At 41.4% G+C, this 22,101-nt stretch overlaps 1 long non-coding RNA gene across 1 annotated transcript in view; it reads left to right on the top strand.

The window, feature by feature from the left end:
• LOC147024502 (uncharacterized) overlaps window positions 1-22,101 on the top strand; it is a 161,164-nt gene extending 139,063 nt beyond the window's left edge. Inside the window, exon 4 of the long non-coding RNA XR_015059068.1 lies at window positions 20,852-22,101. This is a non-coding gene — a long non-coding RNA (uncharacterized LOC147024502). The remainder of the gene's footprint in view (window positions 1-20,851) is intronic.

The raw sequence follows: 22,101 nt of genomic DNA, 5'->3' as shown, positions 1-22,101 counted from the left end.
GGGTACATAGATATTAAAAAGGGCGTGGTCATTTTCGGGCTGTTCGTCCCAGATAGAGATTTTGGCACACATCCCAAGTTGTTCCTTGGGGTCATATTAGCCTAAAACAGTTGAGTTATCCTCTCCTAAATTAAGTGCATACATGTCTAAGCCAGGTCCTAGACTACATGGGAGTTCATTCGTACACCTCTCAGGTGAGCGATAGCGTGGACGAGAGATAGTTTTGAAATTTGGTAAGATTTTCATTGCATCAGAAAAAGAAACCACAACACCTCACAAGAGTGAGGCTAGTTTCACATCATCATTTGTGACTTAATTTTGCCCAGCGCATTTAATTTTTTATTCTAACAACAATTTTAAGAAAATGGGCCAAAAGGGCCGTTTTTTGGCCCAAAGGGTCAGAATCGCACTTTGGGTTCAGTTAATGCATGAGGAATGGTCTCTGGAATATACCTGTCAAGTTTGGTTTGGTTCCGTTCACTAATAACCGAGAAATAACAATTTTTAAGAAAATGGGCCAAAATGGCCGTTTCTCAGCCCAAAGGGCCGCAATCACACTTTGGGCTCAGTTATTGCCTGCACATATGTGTCTAGTATATGCCTGTCAATTTTCATGGAATTCTGTTCACGAATAATGGAGACATAGACATTCAAATGAACTGGACACAAGAAAAGAGAGAACGTGAGCGGCGCTTGGACCCCGTGGGGTGGAAGACCCCACAGGGTAAAAATGTCACCTTAATAATTCTCGTAAGAAAGGTGGTTCACGATTCTTTGCTGAAGAGGATCGTCAAATTATGAACATTGTTCATGGATGTCCTTTTAATCTTTTGAGGCACGATTGGCAGATAAATGAAGGCAATGAAATGGACAACAAAATGGAGCACAAAAAATAGAGACATTCCTAAATATCCTAAGGAAAATAATCAAAACCTTTTTTGCCTTTCTCAGAAATCATTGTTCCGCTGTTAATCGAAAATATTTCAGCCAGAGCGTGAAAGTCACTGAAACTCCAAGAGGAATTACGATTCCGGCTGTTTGACTTTATGTCCTTGTATTGCAATTTGGCTGGAATCTCTGCCCAAAGCACCACCCTGGTGGTAAACTTGGGATTCTGCAACTGCCCATAAATGTTCTGTTACCCATTTTTCACACATTGCATTTAAGATTCAAGCTGCCTATGCAAGACATCAATTAAAAAGTGTTTGATGAGTAATAAAGTGAAGGTACTTAAGCGCAAGACGGTAGACTTCGGAGACGGAGTAGACCCATTTTATTGATGGAGAACAGGTACTCGCAACAAGTTGTGCACGTTTCCGTGGCTGACAACCAATCCTGGAGATATGATGCTTCTTTCACGGACTACAGATATTTGCAGAAATTAATGCTGAGCAGTCATGGAAGTTGAACCCACACCGGTGAGGGCAACGCAACAAGGCCTTACCCATTAATTTACCAAGCCGCTGCATACATTTTGAGACAATGCTAATAAAGCGTGTACACTTGTCGTTGTTATAATTTTAAAGCATACCATGCCATGAGATATCAAAACACTATTAACAAACCATATACTTACGATTCATCACATTTTGTGTGCAGCATGTAGTTGAGGAAAGGGAGGAAAATTGGGAAAACATGACCTGATCTTTGACCATCTGTTTGGATTACATCCTGATTAGCAACGGTGCGGTACATGCTGCGACTTCTCTCAGCAATGGTTGGAGCCGGTAAATCCACAAACAAAAGGTCAGGACCTGTGTCCTCAGACATATTTTGGGCATTCAACATAATCTGGGTCTTTCTCTATTTGCTATGCTCACTTTCTATGACATACAAGACCACATTCACATCTGGATATCTGACTGACCACACTCGTGCAGTCAATGCATTGCTATCAATGAAACCCACTCTTATTCTCTTCCAATGGAATCTGGAGTGTCCCAAGGACCAGTCTTCTTCCTTTTCTGCTTGAACAACCTCTCTGAAGCTCTGGAAACCCTCTCCAATTTTGCACATGATTTAACAAGGTGTTGTACAGCATCCCAATTCTCCTGGCAAGCAGACCTTAGCTGTGCCATTCTCTGAGGATCTACAATTGATTAGATGCTGGTCTGATAAATAGAACATGACTTTCAATCGTGGAAAATCTTAGTCTCACCCTGTCACTCGGGAAGGATCAGTTTGTCCGTCCGTGCGTCCACAAACATTTGCAACTTCTTCTCTGAAACCACACACACAATTTCGATGAAACTTGACAACAACCTTCATCACCCGGTATGCACCAAAGTTTGTTCACGACATTAAAAAGAAATCGGGCCCTAAGGGGATCGATTAGGAAGGAGGGGTTGCCCCCCAAAATAGGTATTTGCTTTCTTCTCAGAAACTACATAAGCAATTCCAATGAAACTTGACCACATCCTTCATCACCTGTGATGTACCAAAGTTTGATCACACCATTTAAAAACCGGAGTCTTAGGGGGTGTATTGTTGGGGGGGGGGGGGTTGCCCTCCAAAATAGGTATTTTCCCTCCAAAAATAGGTACATTTTGCTGATTCCATCCCACGTTGACTTCCTCCTCAGTATAATTATTCGTGCCCAGGGGTATTGCTCCTATTTTTTAATCAACTCTACTCTGATATAGCACCCTCTCTTTTCTATAAGCTCTGACGCTCCACAGGTCCTCGCGGATACATGCATTCTTCCAGCAACCCCTCGTACTTAGACTCCCCAAATCCAGGCTTTCTGCTCACCTCCTACTCTTTTCTCTCATTTGTGGCACTGCCTTACAGAGATTATTCAAAAGCATTCTTCCCTTCAGCTCTACAAGCAAGTGGTGCACCACCATCTCATATCATTCCCCATCCCTACCTGAAACCTGCTCTATCCCCATTAACCATAGCTCACTCAATCATATCATTTACAGGTTACTAAACTTCCTCCCACCTTTCTCACCTTTGTTGTTTTTTCATTCCCTTGTTAGTACAAAACTGTGGCCCCACTGTCACTACATTGCCTTTTTACCTCTTGTTAATGAGTTCATTCATCTTCCATGAGCCTCAATTTTGTACAAAAATAAATAAAGCTGGGAATAAGAATGGAATTTGGGGAAGACAGGGATGAAAATCAATGGGAAGGAAATTAAGTAAGGGTATAGGAAGGAGAAAAAAGTTTGAAAGAGAGGAGGGAAGGGAAGAAAATGACATGATGAAAGGAAAGGAGAGGGATCGTAAATTATATATTTTTATATTATGTACATAATATATAGTTATACATATCATTGTAGTTCATGATTATCAGACATTATTCATATAATGAAATGTATTCGGACCCAAGAGGTCAAAGGTGGAAATCCCAAGCTTGAGCAGTGTTATAAAATTTGAGCCAACACTGTAAATGTAGATTTGTTTGTATGCATAGATCAGAATATTGTTAAAATATATACAAAACACCATCCCCCACCCCGCCCCTCCACCCATGATAACACATTTCATAGATTTATTTGTTACTTTGAGCCCATATGCCAAACCCCATGTAGAAATGGCGCTATTTTTGAGCAGTATGACTCATGCATCCTCTTTGCTCCCCACACCCCACGAGCAATATTACTCCAATTATTTCTCCAAATCCTTTCTGTTTCTTTATCCTTTCTACTCAAATTCCTTCGTTCCATCCTATCTCCTATCGTTCCCACTTCCATTCTTTTATTCTACATTCATTACCATCAATTCACTCATCCCCCAAAATGGCTGGCCCCTTTTCCCAAACCATTTGAAGTTCCACCTCCTTTGCTGACAATCCATTACCTGTCGTCACCTCCCTTGTGAATGTTGATGCAAAAATGCATTAAAAAGTGAATAGCAAAGAACTGAACTAAAATTATTCCATGGTCCTTATTGATTCCGCTTCTTGCAAAATTGAGTGCAAACATGTAATATTCTGCTGTTTGCTGGAAATGCGAATCACAGAACGGTTTTGGAAAATAGATGGGATTTTTTTTTAAGTCGGTGGAAAGAACTTACATAATTGTACAAATAAATTCTGGAATAAAATGACATGGGCCCCAAAAACCCTGACAGAAAAGATGGAAAACATTTACAAAAACAAGAAAAAGAGTAATCAAAGATTGCAGACCCTCACCAGGAGCAAATCGGTACAGTCCTGCATTGGAGTAATCAGAAGGAAGCCAAACAAGGGAAATGCAAAGATGAAGTCATCAGGAGGAACCAGGATAGAATTCGTATTTCAGCTGCTACTCCTCTACCTTCAAACCCATCCAGACACAGCCAAGTGAGCCTTATTCAAAAAATATAAAAACCCATGTCAAAAAAATTAATGTCTTGCTGCCAGACCATGCATCCAATCAAGCTGAAATTTAAAACATGTATTCCACATCACGACTAGATCATAAATTTGAAGTTTCGCCTTGGTTGATTAAACGGTTCCAGAGGAAACATTATTTAATATTTTTCTTCAATCCAATATGGCTGCCAAACCATGTGATCTATCAATTATTCCGAAAGAAACTTGTACACCCATGGCTTGGGGAACATTTGTGTGAAGGTTCCTCTCAATCTGTCCAGCCAGCCGTTCTGGAGAAGATTTTTTTTATTGGTTTTAGGGTAAATTCAATGTAGCTGCCAAACCATGTGACCTATGACATCAAATGTGTGAGCCTTCTGTTCCTCATGGATAGTCAGCCAGATATTTTGCCTCAATCTGTTCAGCCACTTCAGAGGAGATTTTTGAAGGTTTTTTTTTTAAAAAAACAACAATATGGCTACTGAATCATGTGACCAATGACATCATCATTTTTTTTTCTATGGACCATTTTATCCCTCGATGACCCTCAATCAGATGTAGTGTTCTGCATATGCAATTATGACGTCATAACGAAGGCACCTATGACGTCATCATAAAAATTCACAATTTTTTCACAGGAGGAGTACCTTCCGTGTGCCAAGTTTCAAATTTTTTAATCGGTGCGGTTTCAGAAATACAGACGTCCAAAGTTTTTCCAACATGGCTGCCACAGCACGTGACCTATGACGTCATAATTATGATTAAACCATTCTACATGAGAAGTCACACCGATGGTGAAAATTACCTCTTAATCTGAAAAGCGATTGTGGAGAAAAACACGAAAGTTCTGCAGGGACAAACAAACAGACAGACGCAAACGCAATACCCTCTCCTTCAGCGGAGGTAACTCAAAGAGCCCTCAATGGAGTCCATACCTCGAGCACGCAACGCCTGATCCACGAGAACGTATCGGGCCCAATACATTTGTGAAATTTCGTGCTATATATCGTTTTTGGCCCCATCTCTCGATGGTGAAGAATCACTTGAAAATTAAATAACTATCGTATCCGGATCCGGATTCGGATCTTCACCAAAATCCAATAAATTCATCCTTGTCACACACCCAACCTGTCCAACAGGTTTCATCTGAAACTGTCCACAACTTTTGAGATATCATGCTATATATATATATATATATATATATATATATATATATATATATATATATATATATATATATATATATATATATATATATATATCGGTTTAGCCATATCTTTCAATGTTGAAGAATCGCTGAAAAAATTTTTAATCGGATCCAGTCTTCACCAAAATTGAATCAATTCTTCCTTGTCACATACCCAAAGTGTCCACCAAGTTTCGTCCATATATATATATATATATATATATATATATATATATATATATATATATATATATATATATATATATATATATATATATATATATATATATATACATACATACACACACACACACCTGGTGTTGGCTTATTGGTTAGGGTGGCGGTTTGGGATCCTCGGGGTCCTGAGTTCGAGCCCCGCTGGCCACTGAATTAACATCAGGGGGGTTGACTCAGCCTGTCATCCTTCCAAGGTCGGCGAAATGAGTACCAGTATACTGGTAATTATCCTTGCAGGGTCGAAGGCGACTAAAGGGTTGGCGTCAGGAAGGGCAAAGGGCATCCGGCCGTAAAAACATTGCCACAAGAAAGGGTACCATGATTGGAGCCTGAAAAAGATGACCCCTGCTCAGGGATAAAGGCTTTCAAATGGTGTGATGATATATATATATATATATATATATATATATATATATATATATATATATATATATATATATATATATATATATATATATATATATATATATATATATATATATATATATATATATATATATATATATATATATATATATATATATATATATGAGCTGTCTGGCTTGGATTGAAATCTCAACCCATCTATGACCTGTTATCCTGGTATTTCGGATGCGGGGCAATGCATCAATGTGTTCCTCATCCATTATAAGCATGTAAATCCTGGAGAACCCATCTGTCCTCCGTGATTTAATGCTTATGTTGTTGATGATGGACGTTATACCAGGGTGATGGCATTATACAAGGGTCTTGTCACCCCTTGTAAAAGTTATGACATTGCCTTTTATCATATTGGCTGACAACACTGAAGGGTTATACAAGTTATACCACACACATTTGCAGGACTCTTTTACTTTATGACAAAAGCCGTTTGTGCTCCATCATTGTCATTGCAAAGAATAATATTGCGCCATGTTCTGTGTGAGCTTTTACGGAGCAGTTTTGTCTGATAACTCTTGAACGAACATTGGGTGACATGGGTGAAATTTTAGGTCCAGCTTCATGTGCTTTTGCATTGTCCAACATGGTATTCCAAGCTCCCCAGATCGTTTACGGGTCGACTTTTATGGTGACCTGGCAACAGCTTATCAGACCAATTCGCACTGCTGACCTCTGGTTAATAGCCTTCCAGTACTTGGCATATATTTTATGTTGCCTGTTGCAAAGAGTTTATGCTCTCAACACAGAAGTGTCTTCTTATGGGGAACTTCTTGGCGAAATCGTTGCTGGAAGTCGACGTGCACCTCTTCCATTGTTTTCCCTGTTTGTGGACGTTCGCGAACCCAGAAACTGACGACAATCCGTTGTTCAATGGTATACTTGCTTGTATCACCCATGGTAACCTTCACTCGATCTGAAAAATGGGAAAGAAACATATTAACACTCTGCACACAAAGGCAATGTCACAATTTTCACAAGGGGTGACGAGACATTGTGACCACCCTGTAGATCCAACAACTCCCTTGGCGAAGAGTAGGTGAGTTATCGTTGTCACTCTGAACATATTACAAATTCCAACCAAAAACTACTGCTGGCAAGTGCTCTGTTCTTGCCTATCCCTTGACACCAGGTTACACTGCTTGCTCTCCCAGAGTGTGATTGTTGTCTTGGCAAAAGCTCCAACACTATAATCAAATTCACACACCAGTGAGAGGTCATCAAATTCCAACCACCTTCATTCGAACGTCAGGTCTGGCCAGCTGGTTCCTGAGGGTGTTGTGCCAAAAACGTTCCCCGGCAAACCCCACAAGAAGGTGGGAATAATTGGGGTCATTAAAGACGTCGTAGTACTTGTAGTCGTAGTCGTAGCTTCGAAGATGGTGTGATATTTAACGTCGAGAAATGAATGGTAGCTGACAGGACAGTCGACTTCAAAGAATTGCATCCTCTTCATGATACAACTGTTCCTGATCAACTTTACGAAGAGTTTCACATGTCAAACACTTTTGGGAGAAAATGAAACTAGTGATGAAGTGCTCAGACTGGAACGTTAAATAGGCAGCTTAACAGAAAATATTTGCAAATTAGTGATAGCAAAAGTGAGCCAAAAAATGAATGAACATGATCATTGGCGTTTTTACCTGGTGTTTGCTTTCTTTGTTTGTGTTGCAAAAAACAACAACAATGCATCGCAGCTGCTTTTTGAGGAGAGGTTGCTGTTGGTGTATCAAGCGGGATCTTGTTTCCTCCCAGTGCACTTGAGACTATGTTATTACAAAGCTGCAACTTATTGAATTGAAGGCAGGAAGTTTACTTTATGAACTCACCAAATAAGTATGTCAATGGAATGTAGAAAAAAAATCTCCAGAACATTCAGGACTGCATTTATTGGTGTAAAATCGAGTTGTAAGTTACTCAAGTTTCAACAACCCAAAGAGATACAATTCAGATAAAGGTCCACAGCCTCTTTCTTAACAGACCCTATTAACGGCTCCACCTGCATATGTGCAATAGTGCAACTGATTTAGCCACTGATCCTTGCCTAAGGGAAGGGGAATTGACACCATATTTCACTCTGGGAGTGTCTGTCAAATGGGGCGTGCAGCCAATGTCCCGTATTGTAGCATTTGCTGGTGAACGTTAAAAAATCCCACGGTGTATTTCGGAAGGGTGGGACACTGTGTTCCAGTACACTGGCCATATTTCAAATTCCTGCCCAGCCATTAGACTCATGCCAGTTGCCTTCGAGCGGTGACCCCTAAGGCACTCTCAGGGCACCATCAGACTCATACATGTGAAGGAACAGATTTTTTAAGAATGATGCTAGATATGAATCCGTGGGTATCCATACTGCCAAATGTAAAGTAGCCGTTGACACACACACACACACACACACACACACACACACACACACACACACACACACACACACACACACACACACACACACACACACACACACACACACACACACACACACACACACACACACACACACACTGTAGCTTGCATACTTCTATGCCATCCTGCCAGCCCACATCCTTTATACACTCTGGTAACCCAAGTTGAAAATGATATTTCAGATGAGGCTGAACAAATAGTGTAAGGTATAGCCCATGGCTCTGGGATCTGGATCTTCCCCATTGCAGGATAAGATGACAACATTATGATCGCAAATGTCAAAAATTACACCTTCATTTAAAAACAATAACTAAAGTGTTATTTTGAGAAGAGACGTCCACTCATCACGAGGCACCTGCAATCATGCTGACCATTTGTTTTTGGACCGTTTCTAGTACAAGTGGACACCCTTCACCTTTTCCTGCCCCTGGCTTGCTGACATTTGTTGGGATGAGAGCAAGTGGTTTTGTCAAACCAGCAATCATCGAAAAGCAACTAGGCTGAAACGAGTTAATGACAAACAGGCTGTGCCAATATATAGGTCAGACAATCTGGCAGGGTAACATGTTAAACACAAAAGGTCATTTTTTTTTGTCATTGTGGATTAGACATTTGGAATGTAAATCAGTGTTGCCCGGTTATCCAACGTTTGTTTCAATGTTTTGTTCAAATTATATGCTGTGATCAAAGAGAATTTAAATTTTAATCATTATATGGTATTTTTTTTTCATCAGTGCAGAGTATTTTCTGTTATGCTTTGTGTTGACACCTGCTGTGCATGATAAATGAGGTACATTGTGTGTTTGTAGACATCAGTTTGTCTTCTGAGATCTTCAGATATTGCTATGTTTAACCAACATCCCATGTGCAGTCACTTATAGTTACGAGAAAGCTCACCCTGACCCCTCAGAGCTCCCTTGCGTTTGGAGAGCAGGCCAACAAGTTGTGCGTCTCATTTTGTACGCCACTGGGTGCAGGGATTTGGAAGGCAATTTGCCTCAATGAAGGCGAAAGCCATAACCTGGGATCGCTGACAATATGATTTATTTCTTCTCTATTTTTATTACACACCACGTTGTTTCTTCATTACACAACATAATGGACTGGAATGCCTGAAATAGATTTTATCAGTAAAATAAATAAATAAAACATGACATGGCCTAATTTTCAAAAGTTACTTTTTCAATCCCAGAATAACATGTGAATGTTTGATAATTGAGCAATCACAACTGTTGATCTACAAAGTAAAAAAAGATACAGTTACAGTGGCTGTACCTCCAAGGCAGGTGGCAGATGGTTCAAGGGTCATTAACGGGCAGATGGTTCAAGGATCATGAACAATCAGGTGGTTCAAGGGTCATAAGCAGCATTGTTGCATGTTTTGCAAGCAGGTAACAGAAGAGGCTTACGTTGTAATCGAGCAATCCAATTTGAGCAAAGGGAAAGGTCTTTTGACTCATTAACACTTTTGTCACCAATGTTGCCATGATTAAACAATGGCTGTTTCATAAGTCGGTGGCCAACCATACATCAGAAAGATTAAATAATGGTCCCAATTATTCTTACCTTTCTTTTTGTGGAGTCAGCCAGAGAATGTTTTTGGCCAAAGTCTTTCACGAGCTGGCTGACCAGGCCTGACGTTTGACTGAAGGTGGCAGGGATTTATAATTTCTTCAGGATGCCATTGATGACTGTGTGAAAAACACAGGTATTTATAACTTCCACCAGCATTCAGTGCTGGCTGACAGGTCATCCTGCTTAACGACCTTCCTATGGATGGTGCACACATTGATGCTTCACCCTGAATGTGAAAAACTAATTCAACAGTTTTTGTCAGACAAGGAACTGGGTGTCATGTCTGCCAGCATTAGTTGGTAGATGTTAAAGGTCTCACGGTGGACTTCACCAGGAGCAGGCGAGCTCGTGCCAGCAATTTGGCAAAATTCCAAATTCCTGCTCGAACATATAGGGGCACTGAATCAGCGACACAACTGCATCACAAACAAATGATGCTACGACCCGAAGCCATGTGCTGCACACAAAATAATAATAATGATAATAATAATTATTATTATTATTATGTCAGGATGGGAATCAAAGCCATAGTCAACAGCTCAGAGGGAAGTACACCTACATCATAAAACATTCCTGTAAGTCCATTGATCCACCAATCTCTTATATGCCAGACAGGTAAACCATTTTTTGTGATCACCAACAGGTACAGTATATCCAAGTAAATTTGAGTTCTATTTTAAATACAGTTATCAAGGTCCCTCTCATCTTTGAGGGCTGGCAGGATAACCTAATGGTATGTACACTTGCCCTTGAGCTGTCCAGCCTGGGTTCAAATTTCGACGCAGCTATAAACTGTCACCCTGGGTATTTTGCATGCAGGGCAATTCATCAATGGGTTTGCTGTCCATAAAAGGTAGTTAAGCCACAAGATCGGTCTTTATACAGGATCTGTCTTTATCCAGCACTGGTCGTTGGTGGACGTTAAAGATCCCACACTGTCCTGCACGAAGATAAAGCAAAGATCACCAGCAGATTGGCACCCGAAACAAATTACAAATTCCTGCCCTTACCCTCTCACCAACAGCACTTGGAAAGTGTGGTGAGTATGCCAATACCCCTAATGTGAGTTGAGAGAGGCCTAATTCCTGCAGTGGAACAGAGATAGTGATCATGGTTCCCAGGAGAGTTTGAAAGACTAAACTTTCATCTTCATGGTGTAAACAAAAAATGTAGATTGTTCTGATCCCCACCCCCCCCAACTCTCCTTCAACTTTGCTACTCCCCTCCCCTCCCCTTAAATGTTTGTGTATTAAAATGATTGTGCATTGTTTTTGTGCTATTTATTTTCATGAATAAAAGAGTGGTTAAGAATAAAGTATTATTTTTCTGGATTAAGAACATAAAATAAAGTATTATTTTCTTGGATTAAGGACATAAAATAAAGTATTATTTTTCTGGATTAAGAACATAGAATGAAGTATTGTTTTCCTGGATCAAGAACATAAAATATAGTTTTATTCTCCAGGATTAAGAACATAAAATAAAGTTTTATTCTCCTGGATTAAGAATACTAGTGCGTGCTAATACTAGTGGAACTGTACGTGTGTGCCCGTATGTGCATGCCCGTACGTGCGTGCCCGTACGTGCGTGGCCATATGTGCAAAAAAAATATTAAAAACTTTCAAACCGTGTGCCAGAAACAACAACCACACAGGCCGTTCCTTTGCTCTCGCGTGCCCGTACGTGCATGACCGTATGTGCGTGGCCGTACGTGCAACAAAACAAACAAACAAAAAAACTTTCAAACAACCACACAGGCCATTCCTTCGCTCTCGTAAACGACGACTGGTTTGGGGCATTGTGTTTATCTATAAATGCGCATAAGAAATCTAGAAATTATTCGAATACAGTAAGTCATCACTATCCGGAAGTCCGTACGTTGTAACCCGTAATGGGGAACGCGCTCTAACTTGGCCATAACTTGGGAATCACTTGTCTGATTAATTTCAAACCTTTTGAAAGGCAAACAAACAGAGATTGCTGGAATTATAGAGAGATAGATAGAAGATAGATACTGTGGGTGCAAAGCGCCAAGCAACGAGTCCTGTCATTGGTAACTAAGGCACCCTTTCCCCATCGACCACGCCTATGCAGCAACATGTCCTGTCATTGGTTTGGTAAATAAATGGCCATAACTAGGGAACCACTTATCCGATTAATATCAAACCTTGAAAAGGCACATACTCAGGTCCCCAGCAATATACTTGGCAAGTTTCAATTACATCGGACCAGTGGTTGTCGAGAAACAGTGGTCACAGACACACACACACACACACACACACACACACACACACACACACACACACACACACACACACACACACACACACACACACAGGCAGACACACAGAGATTGCTGGAATTATGGAGAGATAAAATAAAGTTTTATTCTCCAAGATTAAGAATATAAAATAAAGTTTTATTCTCCTGGATTAAGAACATAAAATAAAGTTTTATTCTCCAAGATTAAGAACATAAAATAAAGTTTAATTTTCCTAGATTTGAACGTAAAATAAAGTTTTATTCTCCAATATTAAGAACATAAAATAAAGTTTAATTTTCCTAGATTAAGAACATAAAATAAAGTTTTTTTTTGTTTCGTTATTATTATTTTGTATGCATCCTATGGCTGCCAGTTGCATCATTGCTGGGAGCAAAGCTGATTCTTGTTTTATGCCGTTTTAAGTTTTAAGCGGGTAATTGTTTCACAAAACTCTGAAGGATGACAAGCTGAGTCAACCCACCTGGTGTTATTTAATGGTTTGACAGGGGCTCAAAATCAAGACCCTAAGATCTTAAGTCAGTCACCTTAACCAGTCAACACCAGGCTTATTTTCCTGCATGAAGAACATAAAATAAAGGGTTTTTTTTAGTTATTAAAATCATTAAACTTACCTTTAATAATAATGATGATAAACCTGATCCAATAATGTGATGGTGATACTGATGATGGCGATGATAAAGAAGAGTTGATGGAGATGATGATGTTGGGGGTTTTGAGGGGGTTATTGTGTTGACGGCCCATGCTAAGTAGGTGAATAAATGTGAAAAATAGTTCTCCAACTTGTGATTATTAGAGCGCATTGATCGCAATCCGCAAACCTTACCTCAACAAATTCATCATGATATCGCAAATCCAGGAAGGGGAAATTCACAAACGACAAGGCCCTCCTGTCCTTCTATTTTAATAAGATAATGATTTACAGATCGTTTAAAAATCTACTGAAGCAGTCTTAGACACGAACCCTCCTTATGCACAGTAATAAGATAGCATTGAGTCACATTTTCGGAGGTGTAGGCTTGATTGATTACCATAGAGTGCAGGTTCAATCGGCATCGTAATAGCCATTATTATGGCCTCTTCTTCACCCCAAAACACAGGCCACAACATCTCATGCTATATATGGATGTTCAGTATTTCATAGTTCTTGGAAGTATTATGAAGCCGATTTGTGTTCTACAGTCTTTTTTTTTTTTTTTGTATACCTTGGTCGAGGCTCGTATGAGAGCTAACACACAACTCACAGCAAGGAGGCATGAGACAAGAGGGGCGGGAGTGGAAGGGACAAAACAGTGGGGAACAGACACATTAGGTGAACTGTGGAAGGGAGAGGGATGGGGATGGGACGGGGAACATGGCGAAGAGAAGATGGACATTTCAGGGACTTTCAGGAAGGAAAGCAGGAGAAATGAAGGAAGAGGGCTTGGGTGGATTATCGGGGGTAGAAAAGATCGAGGATTTGGATGGGGGAAGATAAGAGGTGGTGGTGAACAGCTGTTTTGAAAGCCTGGAGGGAAGAATGGGAAAGAATAGAGTGAGGAAGTTTATTCCAAAGGCGGGAAAAGAAAGAGTGAAGATGAGCAGTGATTCGTGATTTTGGTAGTTTTACCAGAAGGGGGTTGTTGGCGGACCTTGAGCGCCCTGTGGAAATGTGGTGGGGACAAATCGCAGAGAGAGCAGGGGGCAAGGCTGGAGAGGAGTCGGTAGAAGACAGAAAGACCACCGACCAACCTGCGGTGATTGAGTGAGAGGCCCAAAGACTCAGCTTCATTGCGGGAGATGCCGATGATCTTAAATGCCCTGGTTTCGACAGCGTGAAGCCGAGAAAGGTGGGAGGCAGGAGCACCAGCCCAGAGGGGAGAGCAGTACTCCATCAGGCTACGGACAAAAGCTTTGTAAGTGGTCAGGAGCTCGAGGGCCGAGGAAGGACTTAGCACGACGGAGGATTCCCAGTCGGCGACTGGCTTTTGAGGCGAGGTTGGAAATGTGACTTTCCCAGGAAAGGTCATGGCAGATAGTGAGACCTAGAAGCTTGAAAGAAAAGACTTCTTCCAGAGGATTGTTGAGAAAGTGGATGGGGGGTTTTGTAAACGGTCCTTTCGAAGAGACATAGTGAGAGTGTGAGATTTGTCTGGATTGAAAGACATGTTCCACGTGTTGGACCAGTTTGTGATTTTATCCAGATCTGCAGTGAGTGAAGAAGCTGCTGCTTGCCGGTCTGAGGGATGACAGATGGTACGGCAGAGGGTGGAGTCGTCGGCAAAGAGAAATAGAGGATTTTCCAGAGAGTCCGAGAGATCATTGATGAAAACCAGAAAAAGAACAGGGCCCAGAACGCTACCTTGAGGAACTCCAGCCTGCACAGGAAGAGGGGATGAAAGAACTCCATTTAGGGCCACACGTTGACTGCGACAGGAGAGGAAGTCTGCGAGCCATGAGTGGAGATGGCCTTGAATACCATGGGAAGAGAGTTTGGTGAGTAGGGCAGGGTGCCAGACTGTGTCAAAAGCACGTGATATGTCCAGGGATACGGCTCGGATTTCCTGTCTGGCATTGAGGACCTCCATCCATTGATGGGAGAGCAGAAGCAGCATATCCAGGGTAGAGTGACCTAGTCTGAAACCAAATTGATGATCGGAAATCAAGCCATTGGAGAAGAGGAAGGATTTCATATCTGAGGCGATGATGGATTCCATCACCTTGCTGATGATTGGGAGAAGGCTGATTGGTCTGTAGTTATAGGGATCTGTTTTTGCACCTTTTTATGCAGGGCAGTGATGTTAGCAGATTTCCAAGCAGATGGCAGATGACCTTGGGCAAATGAGAGGGTGAATAGAACAGAGAGAGGGTGAGCAAGAGCAGAAGATCAGGCTTTGAGGACACGTGGGCTGATGCCGTCTGGACCGGTTGCAGAATCTGACTCGAGGTTTGAAAGCAAGCTCTCCACCTTGTCAGGAGAAAAGGATACAGAGTCCAGGGACAGTTGGGTGCGACTGGGTAAAGTGGGTAGAGATAGTGATGGGTTTAGGACACAAGATTTAGCTGCAAACACCGAGCTTAGACATTCAGCTTTATCACGTGTGGAATCAGCAGTGCGGCCATTTGAGGTAAGGGAGGGGATGGAGGGGGAACATACACCAGAAACAGATTTGATTAAACGCCACCAGGATTTTGAGGAGGGAGAGAGGTTTGAGAGTTCAGACTTGAGATGAGAAAGATGTTGTTTTCTGGCTCTCCTGAGGGTAGATACACACTTGTTCCGAGCTTTGTGGAAAGAACTGAGATTGCCCTCAGTTGGGTTTGCTTTCCATGAGGCAAAGGCAAGTTGTTTCAGGACAACTGCCTCGCCACAAGCTTCAGTAAACCAAGGGCGGGAGGAAGGGTAGGACAACTGAACACGAGAGGGGATAAATCTGTGCATGAGGGAGAGCAAGTTTCTTTGAAAGAATTCCCAGGATGAGTTGATGTTTGAGAAAGTAGTGATAGGAGACCAGTCTGTCAGTTTGATGGCTGCTCGGAGACCCTGCCAGTCGGCTTGAGTGAAATGCCAGACTCGACGGTGGTGAGGTGGTTCTCTGATAACAGCCAGAGAGATGTCCACTTTGACAAGGACGTGGTCAGAAGAACCAATTGGAGCGAAGGAAGAGCAGCAGATATTGTCAGGGAAATTTGTCAAAATCAGATCCAGAAGAGATGGAGTACCATTGGTTGAGATCCGGGTCGGGAAGTTGACCGATTGAGTCAGTCCCAATGAGTCGCAGAAAGCTTTTGCTGAGGTGCCATGGCAGGTGAGAGAGGTACCCACACCGAGCCAACTGGCGTGATGACAATTGAAGTCACCACATAAGTGTAGATGGAGTCATCACTGTTCGGTGGACGGTACAGTACACATATAAACATGAGGTGGGAGTGGAGGGGAAGCCGAAGCCAGAGGTATTCCTGAGGGTGTGGGGGAGTGAGAGCAGTGCATGGAGAGTGAGGAATAGAGTCTTTGATGAAGAGAGCAACACCTCCACCAGGACGAGGCTCAGGTCTGTCATACCGTAAGAGGGAGTAGCCAGGGAGAGATACTTGGGAGTCAGACACGTCTTGGGAGAGGAAAGTTTCTGTTAGGCAGATAATGTCTGGTTTGTCAGTGGCAACCTGTATAGTATGGAAAGATCTGAAAGGTTTGAGCGAAGGCCCCGGATATTTGAGGTCCACACTTTTAATGAAGAGGAAGGGGAGGAGGCTTTGGGTGCAGGAGGTGGAGGGGGAGGGTAGGACAAGGGACGAGGGGGGCAGGTAAGGAGGGTTGCTGAAGGAGTGTGGGGTATTGCAGCACAGTGAGGGGATGGGGCCGAATGAGGAGGAGAAAAGGCTTTGTGGTGCTGGGGGAGAGGGGGACAAGAGACAAGGAAGAAGGCAGTTGAGGATTTGAGGAGGTGGAGTGAAGAGATGGAGGTGAGAGGGCAGTGGAGGGAGGCAGGTTGGTGGATGAGAGGGGGGCAACTTTGAGAAGGAAGAGTGAGGGGATGAAAGGTGGGAGAAAGGTGAGGGGGGATTTTTGAGAGAGGTGAGAGGGAGGCTTGGAGGGAGAAGAGTGGGATGGTTGCTTTGAGAGTGAGAGTGAGGGGTGAGGGGGGTGAGTTGGCACTGAAGTTGGAAAAAAAGAATGTTTGATGGAAAGCGAGCATCCATGGCAAACTGTGGTTTTTAAAAGTTTTAGGTCAGAGATGCGATTTAACACAATTCTTGATGGATGCAATGAAGGCGAATTCAGAGCATGGAGAGAAGAAGCGCTGTAATAGTTCGATTTTTTAGGCAAGGAATGAAGGAGAGGTCGAAATGAGAGCAGTCTGTTAAAATAGCAGAAGAGTAGTGCATTGTGAAACAGTAAAGAGTACCACATGTGTGAGAGAGGAAGATGAAGCATTATAAGATCGTTTTTGTAGTTAAAAATAATGTATGAGAGAGTTCAACAGATTAGGTCATGGAAGTGAAAGAAAAAAAAAATCGAGGAAGAAGACGAGGAGGTTAAGAGGAAGAAGAAGAAGCAGAATCGGGAGAAGGTGAGCGTGTTGTTGTTGTTGTTGGGTGTATATATATATTTTTTTGTTGTTAATATTAATATATGAGAGAGTTCAACAGATTAGGTCATGGAAGTGTAAAAAAAAAAAAAAAATCGAGGAAGAAGACGAGGAGGAAGTTAAGAGGAAGAAGAAGAAGCAGAATCGGGAGAAGGTGAGCGTGCTGTTGTTGTAGGGTATTTTTTTTCATTATTATTATTATTATTATTATTATTATTATTATTATAAGAAAGAGATTAGTTGGGAGAATGGGGGATGTTTGGAAAGTGGGGAGGATCAAAATTGAAGGTAATGGGGAGGATAGAAATTGAAGGTAATGGGGAGAAAAAACAAACAAAACAAAAAAAACGATCGAACACCGAGTGGAACCGGTAGGCCTCAAGCCTAGGCCTAGGCCTCAAGCACAGGTAAGAACGTCGACAAAAATACTCACAAAATAGCACGATTTTTGAAACAAAACCGAACTAGCAGCACACAGTAACATGTAGGTGAGAAAATTAAACAGTTAAAACGGGACAAATAACAACCGGAAACTTAGCTTTGAGAACGTCAGCAGGGAGCCCCAAAGGAGACCTCTCGCTGTCTTCAAGTATAAGCCTGGTGTTGCCTAAATGGTTAGGGGTAGTGGGCTTGGGATCCTAGGATCCCGAGTTCAAATTCCACTCGGCTGTTGAATTAATACCAGGTGAGGTTGACTCAGCCTGTCATCCTTCTGAGGTTAGCAAAATAAGTGCCAGCTTGCTGGTAATGCTGTGTTGGAGTGGTGACCTGTCCAGGATTGTGCCCAATAGCCAAGGAGATTGCTAAGGCAGCACCAATGCTCTGCTCAGAGTATGGTCTTGATGGATGGATGGAGTTTTCGATGTAAATAATTAAATTTAAAGGTTTAAAGAGGTTTAAAAGTGTATAAATTAATTAATGCTGTGTTTTACAGTTATTTTCCCCAGTGTCTATCACATTATCCAATCTAACACATTATATTAGTTATTCGTGCTTGTTGTTTGTGTCATTTATAACATCCTTAAAAACAGTAAGTTTCCTGTTTGGAATGATTTTCGATTTTGTTTGACTGTCAAGAATGCAGACATTTAAAAAAAAAAAAACTCATGTGCAAGCGGGAGGAATTCTGAGCCAAAGTATATTAAATTGACAGACGTCTTCCTATTCAAGTTCCAATTTGTGTTCAAATTTAACATTCAATTTAAATAAGTTGTTCCTCAATCATAAACTGATAGGATGGACGGACGGACATGAACCAATTGCTAATCCTGCTTTTCGCTTCATGTGTGCGGAATAATTACACTAACCTATACTACAAATGTTTAACTCCCTCCCACATATACGTCTTCATACAACTGTTACAATTGCCTCACAGTCATCAATGACAAAAATGTCAAAATATGTCCGGATGGTAATCTGTGAAATGGTTGTGGGGTTTTCTTTTTTGATGTTTTTTTTCCTCACTTGTTGTTGTTGTTGTTTTTGTTATTGTTGTTTGGGTGGGGGGTGGGTGTGAGAGAATCATGTGATATAATTATCATTCACTTGTTAAGTGGAAATCATGTGTTGAAGTGCTTTGGTTCATGCATTTATTATATTCCTCAATTAAAATGTACATGAAATAATATCAGTAATACAGATGAAACTGCAGGCCGATGTGGACTCTGCCGATGTCCTCGTTTCTCAACACAGTGGGTAAGGTGTTCTATGAACTCTCTGGATGTGTGCTGGGCTCCTACTCTTCTTCTTTAACCCTTTGAACCCTCGTGGCCGGTTTACTAGCCGCTATTCAAACCTGCATATACCTGAGCAGCCTGATTTTTCTCGAAGGAGCCCAAGGTGAGGGAGCCAAAATATCCAAGGAGCTCAGAGTTCTGCTACAATTATTCCCATTGCTTGTGGAGTTGGCCACGGTAAGATTGGCCGAAGTCTTTCCAAACCGGCTGGCCAGGCCTGACGTTCAACTGTGGTTTGGGTGGGAATTTTTTATTTGTTCAGGTTGCCGGCGACAGCTCATCTACCTACTCTTCGTGAAGGACACTGTGGGGTCTTTAACATCCACCATTAATGCTGGCAGACAGGATGCCTGTTTAACTCCATCCAAGGGTCAGCACACACAATGATTAATCACCCTACCTGTGAAACACTGGTGTAGCGATTTCAAATTGCCCCCTCCTTCATCTTACCCCCCCCTCCCCCGGTTACTTGAAATCGCGTGAAATCGATTTCATCCTCGCCCCTATGATTTCAGATTACCCCCCTCAAAACATTTATTTATGTTTGTTTATTTACAAAAAATAGTAATTTAATTGATATTGAAAACTAATTAGGAAAAACCATTGACCATGTGACAACCTTTAAAGAGTTTGCAATGAATTTTGATTTTATTATGAATGATTTTATTATCCCGCCCCTCACCGGAGGGAGGGAGTGGGATATTGTAATCGTCCGGTTTGTTTGTCTGTCTGTCTGTTAGCAACTTTACGGCAAAACGGCTTTAGCAAACACTATCAAATTTAATCCACATTTGCGCAATGAACCTTGGACGACCCCATTAACTTTTGGGTCCAATTGGATCAAAGGTCAAGGTCAAGGTCAGGAAAAGATCAAAAATCGTTTTTCGCTCATAACTTCGTCAACAATGATCTGATTTACTTCAAACTAAGCTTATAGTGAACCTTATTCTATTTGTCACTTATAATCCTACCCATTCCTATAGTGAAAAATGCATATTTGTGATAAATGGGCGGAATTTGTTGTGCCTGGCACCACTTGTTTTAATATTGTTATTAATTGAAATCAGTATTTCTCATACAGTTATAGTTTTTGCCATAGTTTTTTCTGATATCCTTCTTCGATATGGCTGATACAATAAATGTATCATGAGTTGTGGGCATAATAATTTATCATTTCAGCTAAATCAGGGAGGGGATTAATGTCAAAGTGCGGCGGTAATATGAAATCGGGTTCAGGCTACCCCTAGGGGTAACTTGAAATCGATTTCAGATTACCGGGAGGGAATTTGAAAGGGGGGTAGCTTGAAGTCTTTACACCGGGACGACAGTTTATAGCAGGGCCGAGATTCAAACCCAGGCTAGACAGCTTAAAAGCAAGTGTGTTTGCCTCCAGGCCATCCTGCTCTTTTAGTGCTAGAATGTTTGCTGAAATTGATGATAAAAGAAGCTAAGAAACTGCTTTGCAGAAATGATGCTCTGTCGAGAGAATGGTGCGAAATGTTGAATATGATTTGTATATGTCATTTTACCATATATATGCACTTTCCATTCAAGCTTACGATGGTGCAGAAATGTCCTTAAAAAGTGCTTTCAAAAGGTATTAAAAAAAAAAAAATCATTCATAGACATTGTGGAAATGCTTTGCAGATCACAGAAACCAAGCATGACTTGTCATCGGCTTCTCTCTGCACTTCAATCTGCAAACCTTCCAGGTACTCAAAAGCTTGATGCACTCGTCTCTTGTGGACATGAAAAATACCATGTGGTCCCAATTTACTGCATAACTCTTATTTTAATTGTACAGCAGTCATCGGTCAAACTTGATATTTGGAAAGGTAATTCTCGCGAAGCGGTGGTTGCATTTAACTTTAATAACTCCATAAATATTTATTTGCATAACAGACCATCCACATATTCTTACTGTTTGGTTGTGGAAAACCTGGTGTTGGCTTAATGGTTAGGTTGGTGGGCTTGGGATCCTAAGGTCTTGAGTTCAAATCCTACTCTGTCATTGAATTAGTACCAGGTGGGGTTGACTCAGTCTGTCATCCTGAGGTTGGCAAAATGAGTACCAAGTACCAGCTTGCTGGGATGATTGAGCCATTTTAGTATCTGGTGTTGGAGTGGTGACCTGTCCATGATTGTGCCCAATAGCCCAGGAGACTGCTTTGGCAGCACCAATGCTCTTTACAGTATGGTCCCAATCGATGATAGATGCATGGTTGTGGAGATGGAAAAGTTCAAATGAAAATTTTTTTTAATAGAAAAGGTAGGGAACGGGTAGGATATGAAGAAAATGTGCATTCAGGAGTTGGATGAGAGAGGAGCAAAAGGAAAAAGGGATTAGGAAGTGAGAAGAGGAAAAGGATGAGAGGGGAAAAGATTGCATACACAAGGTGGACCGGGAAATGAGAGGCCAAAATTGCATCTATTTTTCATGTAACTAGTTTCTTTAAGGCACTTACAGAATTAAAGAGGTGAAAATAACATAAAAATGACTACAATTCAGAGTAGCCAAAGATGGTATGGTACAAGCAAAAGTGACTCTTTCATCACATTGACAGCAAATTATCTGCAAGTTCACCATTGAATTCACCATCCCTGAATTTCATTTCCTCTGGTATCATATCTGATTAATAGTGTCATTCGGTTGCAGTAGCCTGAGTTGCTTCCTTCTGAAGCAAAATGTCCCAAGCAAGGGATGCTAAGCCAATTAAAGTGACCTACATATTACATATGCAAAATAAACTACATTTTGCCTCCTCCCTCACTGCCAAGTGCCAATGTTTTGTGTCAAATCATTGCTTTTCCCATCTTTTATCAACCTGCTTTTCCTTTTCTACCCCTTCTCTCCAAACTCTCCTACCTTTCTCTTCTCTTCTCTTTTCCAATTTTAA

This window comes from Eptatretus burgeri, chromosome 6 (assembly GCF_056783735.1).
Source record: "Eptatretus burgeri isolate ZD-2024b chromosome 6, Ebu_testis_v1, whole genome shotgun sequence".
In the NCBI taxonomy this organism is placed as follows: domain Eukaryota; kingdom Metazoa; phylum Chordata; class Myxini; order Myxiniformes; family Myxinidae; genus Eptatretus; species Eptatretus burgeri.
Note: the sequence above shows the minus strand (reverse complement) of the source record. Positions and strands in the feature narration are given on the sequence as shown.